This window comes from Coregonus clupeaformis, chromosome 21 (assembly GCF_020615455.1).
Source record: "Coregonus clupeaformis isolate EN_2021a chromosome 21, ASM2061545v1, whole genome shotgun sequence".
Taxonomy (NCBI): domain Eukaryota; kingdom Metazoa; phylum Chordata; class Actinopteri; order Salmoniformes; family Salmonidae; genus Coregonus; species Coregonus clupeaformis.
Window position 1 is genome coordinate 54,563,483 of NC_059212.1, and position 6,760 is coordinate 54,570,242.

General features: G+C 43.6%; 1 protein-coding gene and 1 non-coding gene across 6 annotated transcripts in view; both read right to left on the reverse strand.

Annotated features, from left to right (window-relative positions):
- LOC121535436 (cell adhesion molecule 3-like) overlaps positions 1-1,372 on the reverse strand; it is a 74,542-nt gene extending 73,170 nt beyond the window's left edge. For all 5 annotated transcript variants that reach the window (XM_041842500.2, XM_041842503.2, XM_041842502.2 and 2 more), the window contains exon 1: positions 1,142-1,372. The gene's annotated coding sequence lies outside the window, so the exon portion shown is untranslated. The remainder of the gene's footprint in view (positions 1-1,141) is intronic.
- A 2,777-nt stretch (positions 1,373-4,149) lies between these two features.
- Positions 4,150-4,223, reverse strand: trnar-ucu. The gene has a single exon. It is a non-coding gene; the product is annotated as a tRNA-Arg (tRNA).
- Between the last annotated feature and the right edge of the window lie 2,537 nt (positions 4,224-6,760).

The window sequence follows — 6,760 nt, forward strand, 5'->3', positions numbered from 1 at the left end:
AATGAACCAAATCCAAACCCCCTGTTGGCCAAGCAAAACGCCGGAGTGGGCAGCAAAATGCGTGCACCTGTCGCCCGCAGAGAATTACCTGACCGTGCTTCTCTCTTCACGACACAGATGTAGCGCACACTGTGTCACTAGAATACCCTCAGCCTCTCACACACACTCTAAAATAGCCTTACATGGCTGCCGAGGCAAGGCTAGGATCTATCCTCGAAATTCTCCTTCACCATTCGGTTCAGCGCGAGCCATGGCGAGAGAGAGGTTGCCAGTGGGACGGGCGGGCGAACAGGGCGGAGATAGGACGGGGTGATGTGTTTATTGTTGTTGGAGCCATTAGAAGAGTGTGTCGAGGGAAAAAACAGAACTGATTTATAGAATAACGTTAGTGCTGATGACCACTAATAGCCTTTAAGGGGTTGGATAAGTCCAATCTAAAGATAGGTCCTATAACCCAGTGGTTCCCAACCTTGGGTACTAGAACCCCTGGGGGTACTTGGCCTATCCAAAGGGGGTACTTGAAAAGGTCTCATGAGGGGGTACTTCAGGTGAACTCGGGCTGAGTAGAATTCAGTTGGCGGTAGGCTACAGTAACCGAAAAAGGATTGGAACCACTGCCATAGCCTATAAGGCACCTGCGATGCTGCTGGATGCCGCGTTGAAACGAGAAAGGAGCCCGGTATGGTTTATCGCGCCTCCTCCTTTCCCTAGCCTGCCTACACCTTTCTCCCAATAAAGGAAATTAGCCCCGTGTAGAGGTAATCAGAGGGACACCTCGTAGCCTATTCGTATAAATAAAGGTGCACACAGCACGCCGTTGTAGATTGTAGCAACACGACCAATGGTAAAAGCAGGGCATGCAGGAAAGGGAGAGGAGAGACTGCGAGGTAGCCTACAGTCCAATAACAAAATGCATATTCGCACTAAATTATACAAAGCGTCCAGTATTGTATTCCCGGGTCAAGATAATGGTTTGCCTCCAGCACCTGCCAGTAACCTAGGCTACTGACTGAGGCGCACGCAGGAACATTCCAGGACACGAAAGCATCGTATTTACAACAGTGACAGGTGTCGGTCGTTCGTTACAGACCGGACACAGCCAATAACACTAATATTCTTAGGGACATAACGACATACACACCGATATAGGCCTGCCTCTGGATTCCAGAACGGGAACGGATAGGCTATTTGTCGCCGTTGGTTCTCGAAGTCCCTGTAATGCAGGAAAACTGGCGCTTGCTCTGATGTCTCTCTGGATCTGTCTATATTGACTTTTTCCTTCCTTCTTCGGCTTCTTGTTTTTCTAGCTTTTCCCCGCTCTCTCTAAGGCTACCGTTCACTGCAGCAAAAACAGTCTGTCTGAAAGACAGCAGGGAGGAGGTGGCGTGTGGAGGGGGAGGGAGCGAAGGGGGAGGGGATTTTAATACGATTTGGCCCGTAACATTCGGATAACAGGGCCAGAGCATATTGCCTGGGAGAGGGAGAGACACGCAGGGAAAGATAGAGATAGATACACTGTATATACAAAAGTATGTGGACACCCCTTCAAATTAGTGGATTCGGCTATTTCAGCCACACCCGTTGCTGACAGGTGTATAAAATCGAGCAAATGGCCATGCAATCTCCAAAGACAAACATAGAGCTGCCCGGTCAACTGTAAGTGCTGTTATTGTGAAGTGGAAACATCTAGGAGCAACAACAGCTCAGCCGCCAAGTGGTAGGCCACACAAGCTCACAGAAGGGGACCGCCATTGGACTCTGGAGCAGTGGAAAACGCATTCTCTGGAGTGATGAATCACGCTTCACCAGCTGACAGTAAAACAGACGAATCTGGGTTTGGTGGATGCCAGGAGAACGCTACCTGCTAGAATGCATAGTGCTAACTGTAAAGTTTGGTGGAGGAAGAATAACGGTCTGGGGCTGTTTTTCCTGGTTCGGGCAAGGCCCTTTAGTTCCAGTGAAGGGAAATATTAACGCTACAGCATACAATGATGTTCTAGATTATTCTGTGCTTCCAACTTTGTGGCAGCAGTTTGGGGAAGGCCCTTTCCTGTTTCAGTATGACAATGCCCCTCTGCACAAAGCGAGGTCCATACAGAAATGGTTTGTCGAGATCGGTGTGGAAGAACTTGACTGGCCTGCGCAGAGCCCTGACCTCAACCCCATTGAAGACCTTTGGGATGAATTGGAACGCCGACTGCGAGCCAGGCCTAATCGCCCAACATCAGTGCCCAACTTCACTAATGCTCTTGTGGCTGAATGGAAGCAAGTCCCCACAGCAATGTTCCAACATCTAATGGAAAGCCTTCCCAGAAGAGTGGAGGCTTTTATAGCAGCAAAGGGGGGACCAACTCCATATTAATGGCCAAGATTTTGGAATGAGATGTTCGACAACCAGGTGTCCACATACTTTTGGTTATGTAGTGTATATTGGCGAAAGAAAAACTGAGATGTCATATTCATATAGACTGTAGCCTATGCCCAATATGATTTTAGGCCTATGTTATTTGTCTCATCATAGAAAAATAATAGGCTAATAGTTTTTTCTTAATTGTTCTTCTTTTATCTAGTCCCTCTTATTATTATTGTTGTTATTATTATTATTATTATTATTATTATTATTATTATTATTATTATTATTATTATTATTATTATAGGTTTAGTAGCCTAAGTAGTGGTAGTAGGCTAGTCCCCAATGGCCATAAATAACTGATGTAGCTAGACCTAACACTTATGAATCAATGTTTTTCTCTGCTTTCCGTTAGGGAGGGGTCTTTTTAACTGACAGCGCGAGGCGTGGTCTTTCTGAGTGGAGTCACCAAGCGCCAGGCCCAGCAGACTACTGGTGGGTGGGTGGGCGGAGGGGTGGTGGTGGTTCAACACGCGAGGGGACTGGGTGGGGGGAGGGGTGGTGGTGGTTCAACACGCGAGGGGATTAAGGATTAGTTTTGCATGCGGATTAGTTCGTGTGTAGGGGGAGACTTGGGGTTAAAATGGTGGATGGAGCAGTGGCACGAAAAGCCCAATCACCATAGGCGACAAGCAGGACGCAGGAGGCGGGAGGATATCAATCTTAAATGTATCGGGTATAGGAGAGGGGATCACCAGACAGCTGTAGTAGCAGCAGGAATGCCTCAGTTTAAAATTAAATATAGACATAGGCTTTATTATGCCTACTATTTCCAGCTTTTACGCATCGGTTATAATTCAAATGTGGTTGTTGAATTCGTTGTTAGAGAGGACTGAAACTCAAGGCTCTCAAAAAATAAAAAAATAAATGACGGGGCATGCTCCATGTGCTGAAAACAGAAACAAGCCACCAGGAGTTGTCATTGCGCGCGCTTTCCTATATGTATCATCATCAACAACATACAGTGTCAACATGTCATTTGGACTATTTAGTGATTATGATGATTATTCTGATGATTTAATTAGTGTAATAAAAAAAAATAACATTTGCACACAGGCGCGTGCGTGTGTTTGTAATGAGTCAGTGTGTGTTTTTGTTAATTGTTTTGTAAAATATAGCTTAGGCCAAATGTATAATTAAAAGTTATTGCATAATGTGACACTCATTATTGCCTATAATTAAAATGATCATACTTTTTTACATACTGGCAGTCAGACGGTAGGCCTATAGCCTATATTATATTAATCATGAATGACTTATGGATGTGTGAATGAATTCAGATCACATGAAAGAAAGGATAAGTGGGGGAGGGGGGGGGGGGGTGAATGGAAAGAGATGGGTGACTAAATTAAACAAGATGTCGAGCTAAAGCTGCAGTCTTCCGAGGGAAAGTGTTTGATGAGGGGAGTCAGCCTACCGAGTGAAGCATGCATTGTGCATACATCCCTGATTACTGCTGAACGATATCCCGGTGCTGCAATGAGAACTGATTGTAAATGGAATACAGTAGCCTGAATGTGGACGGAGAAACTCAAAATAATCTATCTGTTATGGAGATTACATGTTTCATTTTATATAAAAATTACATTATGTAAGCTGTGTATCCAGCGCCACATTGAGAAACTAAGCACACATTTGAATGGCCACAATTGCTTGTATAATGCAATAAAAGGTATGCTTCAATTGAACAATTTAGTAAATGTATGTTTTCAAAAAGCCGACCGGTTCCTTGGCGAACCCATCTCTGCCGGGACTCGAACCCGGAGCCTCTGGATTAGAAGTCCAGCGCGCTATTCCATTGCGCCACAGAGACTGAGTCTCACCATTGGTGAAAACCGTGTATATATTCTCCCTTCCCAGCCGTATCGCCCATCCTCTAGACATCAAGCAGCATCAGGACCATTTGGCCGCTATTCCCGGACAGACCAATAGGGGCGCATCACTCTTCAGCTCCAAGATGGCAATATCAGTCCCTGTTAGTTTCATCTAAGGGATAAGCGAACGTCTTTGACGTCATCTATAAATGAAATCAAATTGTACTGGTCACATACACATATTTAACAGATGTAATTGCGGGTGTAGCGAAATGATTTATTTCCTAGCTCCAACAGTGCAGTAGGATCTAACAATTTACAACAATACACACAAATCTAAAAGTAAAATAATGGAATCAAGAAACATAAATATTAGTACGAGCGATGTCGGAGTGGCATTGACTAAAATACAGTAGAATACAGTATATACATATAAAATGAGTAAAACGGTATGTAAACATTATTAAAGTGACCAGTGATTCCATGTCTATGTACATAGGGCAGCAGCCTCTATGGTGAAGGGTTGAGGAACCGGGTAGTAGCTGGCTAGTGATGGCTATTTAACAGTCTAATGGCCTTGAGATAGATGCAGTTTTTCAGTCTCTCGGTCCCAGCTTTGATGCACCTGTACTGACCCACCCTCTGGAGAGCCCTGCGGTTGCGGGCGTTGCAGTTGCCGTACCAGGCGGTGATACAGCCCGACAGGATGCTCTCAATTGTGCATCTGTAAAAGTTTGTGAGGGTCTTAGGGGCCAAGCCGAATTTCTTCAACCTCAGAGTAAAATTAATGCAATGTAGACTAACATATGTGCTCTATAAATAGGGACATGTGTTTCAGGCTATCATGTCACACTACCTAGATGTTAACCTTTATATTAAGCCTTTTCCAGAAATTAGAATTACACCAAAAATGAAAGCAATTGTCTGAGGATGGTGCTGGACCATGTGACAAAGAAAAATGGGACAATTTGATGAAAAAGCTTTGAATAAAGGTTGAAACCCAGGTCATGTGACATGATTGCCCAAAGCACAGGGCCCCATCTGTAAAATAGGATTTTAAGTGTATTTGTAATAATTTAATGTAACTTGTAAATATCAGATAATAGCATCCGATAAAATTGTATTTTATTCTGGTACATTCATTATTGACTGTGCACACACAGGCCTCATTCCAAATGGGAACCTATTCCCTATGTAGTGCACTACTTTTGACCAAAAGCAATGCATTACATAGGGAATAGGGTATTATTTAAGACATTCGTCGCACGCACAAACACCACATTGAGGTTGAGGCCCACCATTACGTCACAACATGCCATTCTCTTTAGACTGCAACAAACCAAACATGATCAGGTGCAGAAGGACCACAGCTCCTGTGTGGCTTGGTGGGAGCTGAAGCCTCAGGCAACTTCGTAGCTAGTTCAGAAAACATAAGTAGTTTCAAACATAGTGTGCACACATCCAATAACTTGCAGGTGTTAATGACCTCATGGAATAAAGACTGATATCCACAGTGGAAAATGTTACACACAAACTGTGGGAGCCTTGATCAATATTTCAGAAAAACATAACTCAAGTCACAGTCTGCCTTTTTCTGCCCTGGCGACAAAATGCTGTTGGTGGTGATGTAATGGACTGGGACGGAGACAAAATGTCTCCCAAAGTGGGCTACTGTAGACAGAACAGATAGGAGCTCACACACAAGCATAAGCTCTGACTGACAAGTGGCATTCCTGGTGATGTCATGCTCTGAGTGATCCAAATGTGGATCTATTGCAGATAAATGAAATAAAAGGAGACAGATTTAGGACACCTGATGAGGCAATGTTAGTGTCCCAAATAGCACCCCATTTCCCATATAGTGCACTACTTTTGAACAGAGCCCAATGGGCCTTGTGTCAAAAGCAGTGCACTTCATAGGGAGCCATTTGTGCCGCTGATGTCATTGTTCATCCCCTAATTGGTGATAAAATGTAATCATATTGAGTTAGATAACAAACCGGGTGATGTTAGGGTCATACTTCCATTATTTTGGCTTCATTTTTTCCATCACACAACACTGTCATTTTGTAGCCCCATTCTGTTTAACTTATTTCACTAATATTTTCACTTGAAATGAAACTTGAGCACAGCCAGCCTGGTCTCAGACTAGACGTAACATAGTAAATTGTAAAACCTGCACACTCATATTAGTATGACATGTTAGATTCGGTATGGTTACATAAGACATAAGGTTACTTAAGGCAACAATGAAAGTAGAGACTGGATGGGTGTACAATGTGAACGTCTAGCAACCCAAAGGTTGCGTGTTCGAATCTAATCACGGACAATTTTAGCTAATTAGCAACTACTTACTACTTTTTAGCTATTTTCCTTTAACCCCTAACCTAGCTAACGTTAGCCACCGAGCTAACGTTAAATCAAATTAAATCAAATTTTATTGGTCACATGCGCCGAATACAACAGGTGCAGACATTACAGTGAAATGCTTACTTACAGCCCTTAACCAACAGTGCATTTATTTTAAACAAAAAAG